The sequence below is a fragment of the Rhipicephalus microplus genome, chromosome X, assembly GCF_043290135.1.
Source record: "Rhipicephalus microplus isolate Deutch F79 chromosome X, USDA_Rmic, whole genome shotgun sequence".
NCBI lineage: Eukaryota > Metazoa > Arthropoda > Arachnida > Ixodida > Ixodidae > Rhipicephalus > Rhipicephalus microplus.
This window is the reverse complement of record NC_134710.1, coordinates 445,277,490-445,292,239: the sequence shown is the minus strand read 5'-3', so window position 1 is coordinate 445,292,239 and position 14,750 is coordinate 445,277,490.

Here is a 14,750-nt window from a genome sequence, read left to right as displayed (position 1 = left end):
CATAACGCCAAGTACTTTTCTTCAATGTACCTTAAGACTGGCTATTGGCAAATCGACGTCGACAAAAGAGACCGAGAGAAGACGGCGTTTATAACGCCGGACGGCCTCTTCGAGTTTAAGGTGATGCCCTTTGGTCTTTTCTCAGCGCCTGCAACTTTCCAACCTGATATGGATACAGTACTGCCAGGATTGAAGTGGCAGACTTGCCTTGTGTACTTTGACGACGTCATCGTGTTTCCCTCGAGTTTCTACGAGCATCTTCGGCGCCTTGAAGCTTTATTAGAGCCATCAAGACGTCCGGACTCACACTGAAGCCAGAAAAGTGCATATTTGCGTACGAGGAGCTCTTGCTTCTCGGGCACGTGATTAGCAAGTCTGGAATTCGTCCCAATCCACAGAAAACAGCCGCCATGGCCTACTTCCCACCGCCCACTGACAAGAAGGTGGTGCGCCGATTTCTGGGCCTGTGCGCCTAATATAGGCGATTCGTGAAAAATCGCCCGCATCGCCTATCCACTCACTAAGCTTACCAAGGCCGACGTGGAGTTGAAGTAGGAAAAGCCGCAGGAACACGCTTTCCAGGAGCTTAAACATCGCCTCCAGACGCTTCCGTTACTTGCCCATTTCGACGAATTCGCCGAGACAGAAATACACACTGACGCACGCAACATAGGTCTTGGTGCCTTTCTTGTGCAGAGAGCTGACGGACTTGAATGGGTTATTAGTTACGCCAGCCGATCGCTATCCAAAGCAGAAGCCAATTATTCCACAACAGAAAAGGAGTGCCTCGCCATCATGTGGGCTACGCCGGAATTTCGCCCCTACCTCTACGGTGGGCCCTTCAAAGTTGTGAGCGACCACCACGCCTTCTGTTGGCTAGCCACCTTGAAGGACCCTCAGGTAGCCTCGCACGATGGAGCCTCAGACTTCAAGAATATGATATTACCATCGTTTACAGTTGCGGCAAGAAACACTCCGACGCCGACTGTCTCTCTCGTGCGCCTGTCGACCAACCACCACCCGACGACCCGGATGACGACTACTTCTTGGGAACGATAACTACTGACGACTTCGCTGAACGACAGCGGGCCGACCGGGAAGTTAAGGCCCTAATAGAATACCTCGAAGGCAGGACCGCTGAAGTCCCGAAGGTATTCAAGCGCGCACTTGCATCGTTCTTCCTGCAAAACGATCTTCTCCAAAAGAAAAACTTTTCACCGCTTCGAGCCAAGTACCTCCTTGTGGTGCCTTCAGCTCTGCGACCAGAACTCCTGCTGGCCCTGCACGACGATCCGACGGCAGGGCACCTCCGTGTTTCTCGCACGCTCGCGAGGATGCAAGAAAGGTACTACTGGCCACGTCTTACCACCGACGTCACTCGTTATGTGAGGACATGCCGGGACTGTCAGCGACGCAAGACACCACCGACAAAGCCAGCGGGACTTCTGCAGCCAATCGAAGCACCTCGCCACCCATTCCAGCAGATTGGTATGGACCTACTGGGGCCGTTCCCGACGTCGGCTTTCGGAAACAAGTGGATCGTGGTAGCTACCGACTACCTCACCCACTACGCCGAGACAAAAGCCCTGCCCAAAGGCAGTGCATCCGAGGTAGCTAAGTTCTTTGTCTAAAATGTCCTACATCATGGCGCCCCGGAGGTCCTTATCACCGACAGAGGAACGGCATTTACTGCTGACCTAACTCGAGCGATCTTGGCATACATTCAGACAAACCACCGCCGGACGACAGCGCGTCCCCAGGATTCCGGCTCACGAGCAGGAGGTGCGCGTTCCCGCACGGTGGGGGCGGCGCTCCGCGTCACTCTATGAGACCAGAGAAGAAAACGTTAATAACTCCTCTCCTTTTCTGATTTTCTCATTGTTCTCACGGTTTCGAGTAGCTACTGTATGAACCTTTCTTTTGCCGGAGCTACAGTATCGTGGTTGCAATAGTGCGAGTTCCCTAGCCTATTAAAGGATAATGCACAGCGCCTATGGGCGCTCTCCGAAATATCGGCTGTTTTACCGCATTTGAATCGCTGCCCTGGAGATGTGCTTGAAGATATTCAATTGCTTTCTGGGATTTATGTACTGGCATATGTCTAGTTCATGATGGTATAGAGCGTGTTTGAATCGCGTGGTAAAAAAAAAGTTCCCAGGCCAGTTTTGTTCAGGGTGCGACCGCCGTCAAGTTCTCGTAGCTCCATCTAGCGTTGGGATGGTTTACTATATGGTGCCACGTAAAAATTGAAATAGTGTGCGCGTCAAAAGAGAGGATTCCTGTGGAAGGCACTTATGACCCCGCGAAACGATATTTAGGGTTCGTTGAGGTAAATATCTGTAGTATAGCACATCAATAGGGCATTGTTAAAAATGACGAAATGCACGTTGCTGAACATCCAGTGTATGTACGACATAGACCCCTCAATATACAGCACATTCTCGAGTTTTACAGGTTGCATAGTAGTTTTAGCTATTACTGAGTAGTTAATTAGTGCTAATTAACGAATGCATCTTAGGTTAGGCATTGAAAGCGCGAGTAATATTCACCGGGCGCGGTATTACGGATGGTGGTATCAACTCGCCGTCTGTACCGCTTAAATCCGGCAGAATTCAGGGATCCGTCCTCGGGCCTCTTTTCGGTTTATATCAATAATGCCACCCGTGATAATATATATATATATATATATATATATATATATATATATATATATATATATCTTGCCCACGTCAAGTTATCTTTTCACCCACTTTTCTTCCTATTTACTTTACTATTTGCTCTAATATTTTCCTCTATACTTTCCTTGGCATTAATGTCTGTTAAATCTCTTTAACATTGTGTAAACACATGGAAAAACGAGCCCTCCGGTATACACTTCTTCCCTTATATATATATATATATATATATATATATATATATATATATATATATATATATATATGCTGTCTCGCTGCTGTTCGGCTCATAAATGGCTGCATCACCCCGGCGTGGCGTCTAACAGTATTCTTACATTTGGTGGAGAGTGCTGGTTGTCTCAAACTGGAACTCTGTTCCCGGACTCTACCTCAACCCCCCGCTTCGCCAATGCCTGATGACATGACCCAGCCACCTGCAGTCATAATCCCATCCGTCACCTGTTTCGGAATGCCACGACAGCGAGATCCAGTAATTTTCAACGCGAACGACGACCAAGACGCCGAAGACTGGCTGTCCCAGTATGAAGCGGTAAGCGCCCACAATAATTGGGATGACACCGACAAGCTCGCTTAACTTGATTTCTATATGGCGGGTGTGGCAGAACTGCGGTTTAACAACCACAAAGCGGAAATACCCTCTTGGTCAACCTTCAAGACGCGCTTTGCAGAAGTCTTTGGCCGACCCGCTGTTCGCAAGCTCCGCGCCGAACAGCGCTTGCACGGCCGCGCACAGCGCTCTGGCGAGACGTTTACCTCGTATATTGAGGATATTCTGGACCTCGGCCGTCGTATTGATTCCCACATGGCTGACACTGACAAAATACGGCACATCATGAAAGGTATCGAGGACGATACTTTCCACATGCTCGTTGCAAAAAACCCGCAAACCGTCGCCCAGCTTATTCAACACTGTCAGAGTTTCGACGAGCTGCGGAAGAGCGCACTTCTACTCGACGTCCAAACCTCGACACGCGTTCTACATCTGCGTTCACCATTGGCGCTGTTTCTACCGAACAAAGCACCTTAATGCAGCAAATTCAGCAGTTCGTCCGAGAAGTGGCGCGCCAATTGTCTCTTGTGCCGCACGTTCCGGCCCGTGCGCACACGCTGACCCCAACGCTCCGCAAGACAATCGAAGAGCAAGTTTCTGATGCCCTGTCTCCTACATACCATCCTTCGCCTATCTCCACCCCTCTCACTTACGCTGAGGCCGCCAGACGATCGCCGCCATCGCTACCAAACGCCACGGATCTTGCTAGACAGCCCCGTCCCATCTACGCAGCAAGTCTCTTTGTCCGTCCCCACCCACCTCCTGTTCGCCACCCCGCGCTACCATCAACTAACCCTTGGCGCACTCCGGACAACAGGCCGATTTGCTATTTCTGCCACCTTCCCGGTCATGTAGCATGCTACTGCCGTCGTCGAGATTATAACCCAACTGCTGGTGAGGCGACTTACGGCTATCGTCCAGAGCCACCACAGTCGTCTTCGTCCCCCCCCCCCACGTCGGAACAATGGCCGCCACGTCGCCACGGCTTCGACAGGGATCGGTCGCCCTCACCACGGCGCCGTTCGATTTCTCCTATGCTTCCTCGATCAGCACCCACCCAAACGGAAAATTGACCATCGCAGTTCTCGAGGCAAGAGCTGCGCATATATCGAAACTTTCAAGGCCTCCGTTTCTACCTGCTAATGAAATTACTGTGCGTATTGATGGTGTACCGGTGCAAGCACTCGTTGATACTGGGGCTGCCGTGTCTGGGCTAAGTGATGAACTGTGCCGCAAGTTGAAGAAGCTTACACTGACGATTTCCGATGTCTCTCTCCGCACAGCCACTGCGCATCACATCCACCCTTCTGCGGCGTGCACAGCTCGACTGGTCATCCAAACTATTTTGTATGTAGTCGAATTTGTTGTGTTTTCTTCATGTTCGCATGATATCATCTTAGGCTGGGACTTCCTCTGCGCTCATCATGCCGTCGTTCACTGTGCGCGTGCCGAACTAGAGTTGTCGACGATGTCTGAACTGCCCCTGTGTGAAGCGCCGATGTCTGAAAGACCTTTCAAGCCGCTATATTCCCGAGTCACCGTGACCGTGTTCACTCACATCCCTCCTCTATCCTGTGTTCTTGTGCCACTCTTCTGCGATAACGCGCCCTCTGTCACCGCCCTCTTTTACCCTTCCGACACCTTTGGCTCTCGCAAAAGCTTCCTTCTCCCGTTCGCAGTTGTCACCGTAGAAAACTCCCTTGGCTCCACTTATATAACGAACTCGCTTCCTTCCCCAGCCATATTATTTCGTGGCGAAGTCCTCGGTCACCTTGAAGAAATTGATTCTGTTTCGTCCAGTCACCTACGTGACGACTTGCCATTACCTCAATTAAACACTACCTCTGATACCACTCCAACTTCATCTCTGGAGGTTTTTGTTTCATCGATTGACCCTAAACATCCCGCTGCTCAGCGCACCCAACTCCTGGCTCTGCTAGATCGCTTTAAGATGTCATTTGACCATAGCCAACCTTCTTCGGGTCGCACATCTGCAATCGTTCACCAAATCGACACTGGTAGCCATGCACCTTTGCACCAGCGCCCATATCGAGTTTCCCACGCTGAACGCCATGCCATTGATGATCAGGTGAACAATATGCTTCGACGTGGCATATTACAACCTTCAAACAGCCCTTGGGCCTCTCCGGTTGTACTGGTAAAAAAGAAGGACGGTAGCATCAGATTTTTCGTTGATTACAGGCGTCTTAATAAGATCACGAGAAAAGATGTTTATCCGCTGCCAAGAATCGATACGCCCTCGATTGCCTGCAAGGAGCAGAGTTCTTTTCTTCTTTAGACATTCGATCGGGCTACTGGCAGGTTTCTATGAATGAACCGACCACCCAAGACTGCGTTTGTAACGCCTGACAGATTTTATGAATATAATGTGATGCCATTCGGCCTCTGTAATGCACCTGCCACCTTCGAGCGTCTCATGTACAACATCTTTAGAGGCTTTAAATGGAACACATGCCTGTGCTATTTGGATGACGTCGTCGTTTTCTCGAAGGACTTCGACTCCCACCTCAGCCGCCTCGCAAGCGTCCTGACTTGTCTTTCGGACGCTGGACTGCAGCTGAATTTGAAGAAATGCCACTTCCCTGCCCACCAACTTACCATAGTTGGGCATGTTGTTAGCAAGCATGGTGTTCGTTCTGATCCAGCCAAGCTTAGCGCTGTCGCCGACTTTCCCAGGCAAGCTACACTAAAAGAACTCCGCAGCTTCATCGGCCTCTGCTCATACTTTCGCCGTTTCGTTCGCAATTTCGCCACCATAATCGCACCCCTGACGCAGCTACTTGCGACAACCAAGACATCTCGGCGTGGTCCCCAGCATGCGATGAAGCATTTGCCTCGTTACGGCATCTTCTGACATCACCACCTATCTTACGCCACTTTGATCCAGACGCTCCAATCGAAATACATACGGACGCTAGTGGAGTAGGCCCCGGCGCTATTCTTGCTCAGCGTAAATGTGGCTTCGATGAGTATGTTGTATCTTACGCTAGTCGCACCATTACTAAAGCGTAAAAGAACTATTCAGTCACCGAGAAAGAAAGCCTTGTCATTGTTTGGGCAATCACGAAATTCCGACCTTGCGAATATGGCCGCCCATTTGACGTCGTGACTGATCACCACGTATTGTGTTGGTTGTCGTCATTAAAATACCCATCTGGTCGCCTAGCTCGCTGGGCACTACGTCTCAAAAATTACGACATTCGTGTAATTTATCGGTCAGGCCGCAAGCATTCAGACGCCGACGCTCTTTCTCGCTCGCCAATTCCCCACGATTATGTTACAGCGTTTGTTTCCCGCTACTAATGTTCTTCACTTGAACATGTCGACATGTCCTCTGAGCAACACCAGGATCCATAGATAGCGTCTCTCTTAGAGTACCTGTCTCAGACGTCTCCAAGTACCGACAACCGTTTACTTCAACGAACTGCTCGCCATTTTACCATCCGTGACGGTCTTCTGTACCGGCGAAACTACCTATCTGATGGCCGCAAATGGTTGCTGGTGATACCTCGCCACTTACGTTCTGACGTCTGTGCCTCCTTCCACGCGGATCCACAATTCGCCCACGCAGGTGTAGTGAAGATGTATGCTGGCCTATGAATTCGATATTACTGGCGCAGAATGTACCACTTTGTTAGGCAGTACGTCCGTTCATGTACCTTGTGCCAACGCCGGAAGAGCTCTTCTCGCACAACCACAGGACCACTTTAGCCACTGCCGTGTCCTTCTCGGCCTTTCGACCGCATCGGAATCGACTTGTGCGGTCCCCTACCATACACACCGAATAGAAACCGCTGGGTCATCGTAGCCGTGGACCACCTTACGCGTTACGCCGAAATTTCGGTGCTTCCCGAGGCCACTGCGCGTGAAGTCGGCTTGTTCATTCTGCACAACCTCGTCCTCCGGCATGGGGCACCCAGTGAGCTTCTTAGTGACCGTGGGCGTTCCTTCTTGGCGGAAGCTGTAGAAGCCCTCCTACGCGAATGCAACATCGTGCATCGAACAACCACCGCATAGCAACCCCAAACGAACGGGATGACCGAGCGATTTGTTCGCACGCTAGGTGATATACTTTCTATGTATGTTTCCGATTACCATACGACCTGGGACCACGTACTTCCATACGTTACGTACGCTTACAACAGTGCAATTCAATCTACGACTGGATTCTCTCCGTTCTTTCTTATTTATGGTCGGGAACCTTCATCGTTCTTGTGAACTATCCTTCTGTACCGCCCAGACCCTTCTGAATCGACGACTTTGGCCGAAGCCGCCACATATGCTGAGGAATGTCGGAAGCTCGCACGTGCGCTTACTATGCACGATCAGGCTCGCCAGAAGGACTCCTATGACCAACGCTCATCTCATTCATTATACGTGCCTGGAGCAATCGTGTGGCTCCGCGTGCCATCGTCTGCTCCAGGCCTTTGCTCGAAGTTCACACCCAAGTATGACGGTCCGTACAGGTTCTTGCACCAGATATCACTAGTCAACTACATGGTTGAACCTATTCAGCCACCTACAGATAAACGGCGCCGTGGGCGTGAAACTGTGCACGTCGACCGGCTAAAACTTCACTACAACCCACCAGTCGTGTCTGTGCCATAGGTCGCCAGGATGGCTCCTTTTGCACCGGGGAGTCAATGTAGTGACAAAAATACGGGCTTTCTAGAGACGGCGAAGATGACGTTTGTTGTGGCAGAGGCTCGTGCTGCTGCAGCTGCTGCTGAAACCGCTGGCTGCTGTCTCGCTGCTGTTCGGCCCATTAAACGGTTGCATCACACTGGCGTGGCGTCTAACAGTATTCTTACAATATATATATATATATATATATATATATATATATATATATATATATATATATATATATATATATAAGGGAAAGAAGTGTATACCTAAGGGCTCGTTTTTCCGTGTTTTTAACACTATAATAATGAGATATAACAGACAGTAATGCCAAGGAATGTACAGGGGAAGTTATTAGCATTAATGGAATGTAAATAAGAAGAAAGAAAAGTGGATGAAAAAACTACCAGCTGTAAGCAGGAATCGAACCTACGACCTTCGAATTACGCGTTCGGTGCTCTAACCACTGAGCTATTACAGCGGCACTCCCTCCATCCACTTTTTTGGGTTTATCTGTGAATTTTTAGAAGTAGGAGCGACAGTCAGCGCCATCTATAAGCCAAACAACGAGTGTGAAGACACTCTTATGCGCATGTTTGGCGTCACGTAGCACGTGAACTTATTATAAGCGGGCAGCTGATTAATTGTCCCTCTTATACAACCTAAACACACCAAGTCTGCCAGTACGAGACCCTCGTTCAATGAAATAAGGGAAAGAAGTGTATACCTAAGGGCTCGTTTTTCCGTGTTTTTAACACTATAATAATGAGATATAACAGACAGTAATGCCAAGGAATGTACAGGGGAAGTTATTAGCATTAATGGAATGTAAATAAGAAGAAAGAAAAGTGGATGAAAAAATTACCAGCTGTAAGCAGGAATCGAACCTACGACCTTCGAATTACGCGTTCGGTGCTCTAACCACTGAGCTATTACAGCGGCACTCCCTCCATCCACTTTTTTGGGTTTATCTGTGAATTTTTATCTGTGAATTTTTTCATCCACTTTTCTTTCTTCTTATTTACATTCCATTAATGCTAATAACTTCCCCTGTACATTCCTTGGCATTACTGTCTGTTATATCTCATATATATATATATATATATATATATATATATATATATATATATATATATATATATATATATATATATATATATATATATATATATATAGATAGATATATATATTGACACGTGCGGTTCTTTTGGTTTACGAAGAAAGCCGCTATCACTTTCTCTTAAGCGCAACGCAGGCCGCGTTTATCTTGTATGCCACTCTGGAACGCGTTATGACGCGTGTATAAAAGACTGACACGTGCGGTTCTTTTGGTTTACGAAGGAAGCCGCTATCACTTTCTGTTAAGCGCAACGCAGGCCGCGTTTATCTTGTATGCCACTCTGGAACGCGTTACGACGCGTGTATAAAAAGCCGGCGCAGTGCACCACTGGGGGGGTCTTTTTTTTCCGTCGGCCGACGACTGTTCACGCCGCTGTTGCTGGGCACACGTTCGCCAAATAAACAGTTCGCCTGACACCGCCCTGACTCCTGCGTGCTTCCTCTCAAGTGCTGCGTGTATCACAACCTCGTGACATCTGGTGAACGTGCTTCTCGGTCCATGTACCGTACGCTCCCGTCCAGCCGTGAGCCAAGCCCAAGCCGCCAAGAGGACGACGCCGACCCGGTCGTTCGAGTGAGCCGAAGACAACAAGGACTACCGCCCGAATACCTGCCGCTCCCCGACAAGGACAAGAAAACAAAGGCTGCTACGAAGCCGGCATCCACGATGACGGAAGCAAGGTCTTCGGCAACCGTGGTCGTCAACCAGCCCAAAGAGCCGCCTACCTTCCGCGGATCGACCTACGAAGACCCGGAAAGCTGGCTTGACATTTACGACCGCGTCACAGCCCTCAATAGGTGGGACCCGGACGACAAGCTGCGTCATGTGTATTTTTACCTGGAAGACGCCGCAAGGACTTGGTTCGAGAACCGCGAGTCAACGCTTCGAACCTAAGCTCTAGCCGCTAAGCTCAAGAAGGTAAAGACTGCATGGGAAGGACCGGATATCCGAACAGCAGGGGGCCACCTTATAACACCGACTGGAACCTGCACGGCAAGAGTCACGATTCACAGCCAGACGTATTCTGTGAATTTTGTGGTCCTGCAGCAATGCTCGCGAGACGTCATTTTAGGCATGGATTTCCTGGACCAGCAAGGCGCAGTCATCGACCTAAGATCCAGGTCAATCACGCTGTCCACGGATAATGCAACGGCGTCAGACTGCAACGTCGCTCACAATGCCTTGAATGTGACAGAAGAGTAGGTAACCATCCCGCCACTGTCGAGCGTCATCATTTCCGTCGGCACCAAAGCGTCTACCAACTTACAAGGTGTCATTCAAGGCGACCAGCACCTGCTCCTAAACCGTCAGATGTGCGTCGCAAGAGGCATAGCCAAGCTTCATAACGGCGAAGCCAAGGTAATGGTGACGAACTTCAGCAACGAATATAGGCACTTGAATAGGGGCACGACGGTAGCACATCTAAGCGAATTTGTGAAAGCGAGCAATGCCTTCGCCCTCACCGATTCTCGGGGAGCCGCAACGTCGACAGCAGTGTCCGCGCCCGCCTTCGACGTCAATCAAAGCCTTTCCAGGCAGCAACAAAAGGAGCTCAAAGCCTTACTCCACCAATACAAGGACTGCTTCTCGTCGTCGTCGAGGCTTCGTCAGACCCCTCTCGCGAAACATTGCGTCATAACCGACGAATATGCCCGTCCGCTCCGCCAGAGCCCCTACCGAGTTTCTGCACGGGAACGCGAGGCCATCAAGCAACACGTCGACGAAATGCTGCGTGACGACATCATTCAGCCGTCTGCGAGTCCGTGGGCATCACCCGTGGTGTTGGTGAAGAAGAAGGACGGAACCCTACGTTTTTGCGTCGATTATCGTCGCCTGAACAAGATCACGAAGAAAGACGTGTATCCCCTCCCACGGATAGACGATGCTCTGGACAGACTCTACAACGCCAAGTATTTTTCGTCGATGGATCTCAAAACCGGCTATTGGCAAATCGAAGTAGACGAGAGAGACCGAGAGAAGACTGCCTTCATAACGCCAGACGGCCTATTCGAGTTTAAGGTCATGCCCTTTGGTCTTTGCTCGGCGCCTGCGACGTTCCAACGGGTTATGGACACAGTACTCGCAGGTTTGAAGTGGCAGACTTGCCTCATCTACTTGGACGACGTACTCGTATTTTCTTCCAACTTCGACGAGCACCTCCGGTGCCTTGAAGCTGTTCTTCGGGTAATCAAAGCCTCGGGACTTACCCTGAAGCGAGAAAAGTGCCGCTTCGCCTACGAGGAACTATTGTTCCTTGGCCACGTTATCAGCAAGTCGGTAGTGCTCCCTGATCCACAGAAAACAGCTGCGATCGCCGACTTTCCTGCACCCGCCGACAAGAAAGCAGTACGCCGATTTCTTGGCCTCTGCGCTTATTACAGGCGCTTCGTGAAGAACTTTTCGCGGATCGCCGAGCCACTGACGTACCTCACGAAGAACGACGTCGACTTCAAATGGGAAACGCCGCAAGTCAAGGCATTTCAAGAATTAAAGCGACGCCTGCAAACGCCGCCAATACTGGCGCACTTCGACGAAGAAGCTGACACCGAAATTCACACGGACGCAAGCAGCACAGGGCTTGGTGCCGTGATCGTGCAGAGGACCGACGGACTTCAAAGGGTCATCAGTTACGCTAGCCGGTCACTTTCGAAGGCAGAAGCCAATTATTCCACGACAGAAAAGGAATGCCTTGCCATCATCTGGGCTACATCAAAGTTCCGCCCCTACCTGTACGGCAGGCCTTTCAAAGTCGTGAGTGACCACCACGCCTTGTGTTGGCTAGCTAACTTGAAAGATCCATCAGGGCGCCTCGCACGGTGGAGTCTCAGACTACAAGAATTTGACATCACCGTCGTCTACAAGAGCAAACGAAAGCACTCCGACGCCGACTGCTTGTCTCGCGCCCCTGTCGATCCGCCGCCCCAGGATGACCAGGACGACGACTCTTTCCTGGGACCCATAAGTACCGACGACTTCGCGGAACGCCAACGAGCTGACCCAGAGCTCAAGATCCTCATGCACTACCTGCAAGGAAAGACCGCCGACGTGCCGAAAGTATTCCGCCGAGGACTGGCTTCGTTTATCCTGCGAAACAACGTCCTCCTGAAGAAGAACTTCTCGCCGCTCCGCGCCGACCACCTCCTCGTGGTACCTTCAGCGTTACGTCCAGAGGTTCTGGAAGCATTACACGACGACCCGACAGCCGGAAATCTTGGTGTTTCCCGCACACTGTCACGAATACAAGAGAAGTACTATTGGTCTCGCCTCACTGCCGACGTCGCCCACTACGTAAAAACATGCAGAGACTGTCAGCGACGCAAGACGCCGACAACTAGGCCAGCCGGACTTCTGCAACCCGTCGAACCACCTCAACGGCCATTCCAACAAATCGGCATGGACTTACTGGGGCCGTTCCCGACGTCAACTTCTGGCAACAAATGGATTGTCGTAGCGACTGACTACCTCACCCGCTATGCCGAAACAAGGGCCTTGCCCAAGGGCACTGCCGCCGAGGTCGCCAAGTTCTTCATTGAGAACATCGTCCTCCGCCACGGAGCCCCCGAGGTCCTCATCACCGACAGAGGTACGGCCTTTACGGCTGACCTAACGCAAGCGATCTTGAGGTACAGTCAGACAAGCCACCGCCGAACCACCGCGTACCACCCACAGACGAATGGCCTCACCGAGCGTCTAAATAAGACCATCGCTGACATGCTGGCCATGTACGTGGACGTCGAGCACAAGACGTGGGACGCCATACTCCCGTATGTAACCTTCGCGTACAACACGGCCGTGCAGGAAACGACGCAGTTTGCTCCATACAAGCTCGTCTACGGACGGAGCCCAACAACGACGCTTGACGCCATGCTACCGGTCGGCACCGACAAAGAAGACCTCGACGTCGCCAGCTACCTGGATCGCGCTGAAGAAGCTCGACAGCTAGCCCGCCTGCGTATCAAGAGCCAACAGACGGTCGACAGGCGCCACTACAACCTTCGACGACACCACACCGAATACCAACCCGGCGACCTTGTCTGGGTCTGGACGCTAATACGACGCGGGAGATTGTCTGAGAAGCTCCTGCGACGCTACTTTGGACCCTACAAGGTAGTCCGACGTCGTGGTGAACTGGACTATGAGGTCGTGCCCGATGGCTTAACGTCATCCCAACGACGCCGTGCACGACCTGAAGTCGTACACGTGGTGCGACTTAAACCTTATTACGCGCGCTGATTAGCTGTGACGCATTGTTAATGTAATTTATTGCATGTACTCTCTCTTATGTTCTGTCTTTAGCATCGGGACGATGCTTTTTCAGAGGGGGGTAGTGACACGTGCGGTTCTTTTGGTTTACGAAGAAAGCCGCTATCACTTTCTGTTAAGCGCAACGCAGGCCGCGTTTATCTTGTATGCCACTCTGGAACGCGTTATGACGCGTGTATAAAAGACTGACACGTGAGGTTCTTTTGGTTTACGAAGGAAGCCGCTATCACTTTCTGTTAAGCGCAACGCAGGCCGCGTTTATCTTGTATGCCACTCTGGGACGCGTTACGACGCGTGTATAAAAAGCCGGCGCAGTGAGCCACTGGGGGGTCTTTTTTTTCCGTCGGCCGATGACTGTTCACGCCGCTGTTGCTGGGCACAAGTTCGCCCAATAAACAGTTCGCCTGACACCGCCCTGACTCCTGCGTGCTTCCTCTCAAGTGCTGCGTGTATCAACACCTCGTGACAATATATATACGACGTTTAAGTAAATATTTGTAATTCAACATTTATAAAAATCGATTGTAAAAGTCGTGGACACCAAGCTCCATGACCTGCACAGTACAAGCAACTATTTAGCAGCCAGCACTACACACAACATTTTTAATTTATTTTTGCTTTTTGGAGGTCGTTTTTTGTGGAGTGTGAATTTTATAAGCTTAAATGTAAGCATTTTGACTGAACTCTGTTAGGCTCGATAGAAGATTTAAGAAGTTGGGAAGTTCGTAGAGGCCCTGGGGTGTGAGGAACGACTTTGTAACTTTCTCGGGAACTGTCTGTGTTTGTCACAAAAGCATCTCCGTGTCTTGTTTTGCCAAAGCGGCGGCTTCCCGTTTCCGACACGTTTCAAAAGCCGTGATCGTATACTGAGGAGATTCTTCCTTGAGAGCGGTTCAAGTTTGTTGGAATGTAATAAATGTGCCAGAATTTGCGCAAAGACATCCTTCCGAAATTCCTCCCTGTTTCTGTGGAAATCAAACATTGCGTTGCACTTCTGCCTTCCTGGCGTCGTTCTTAAGTTGGTGTAATCTTAACAAGTGGGCGCGGAAGTGTATTGCTGCCCGGCAAGGCGCACGTTAGCGCTCAGCTGCTGACTCCCTCGTCAAGAATGCCAGTTCAAGCCCTTCGGCCACTCGACGGGCTTTCTCAATGGAAACATTCGCTTTTGCCTACGTAGCTGGCTGTACACTCTGAACACGGCAACTTGCAGGCTACTCGCTGGTGTTGCTTCTTCCTTCGGCCGTGGTAGCAAGCGGGTCAGCATCGAAGCAGGCTTGCGAACCACCTCGACCCCTGATTTTCCGAGAATCGCGGAGAGCTCTTCACTGGCGCCCGGCCCATATGTGATGACAATGCCCTTGGCTGGCTTCAACTAGTTTTCTGCCAGTGGGGTGACCAGCGAGGGAAGGTTGTCGCGTAGTGTGTCTTTCACGGGTCCCTCTACACAGTACAGTGGTCGTTTTCTACCCATGCT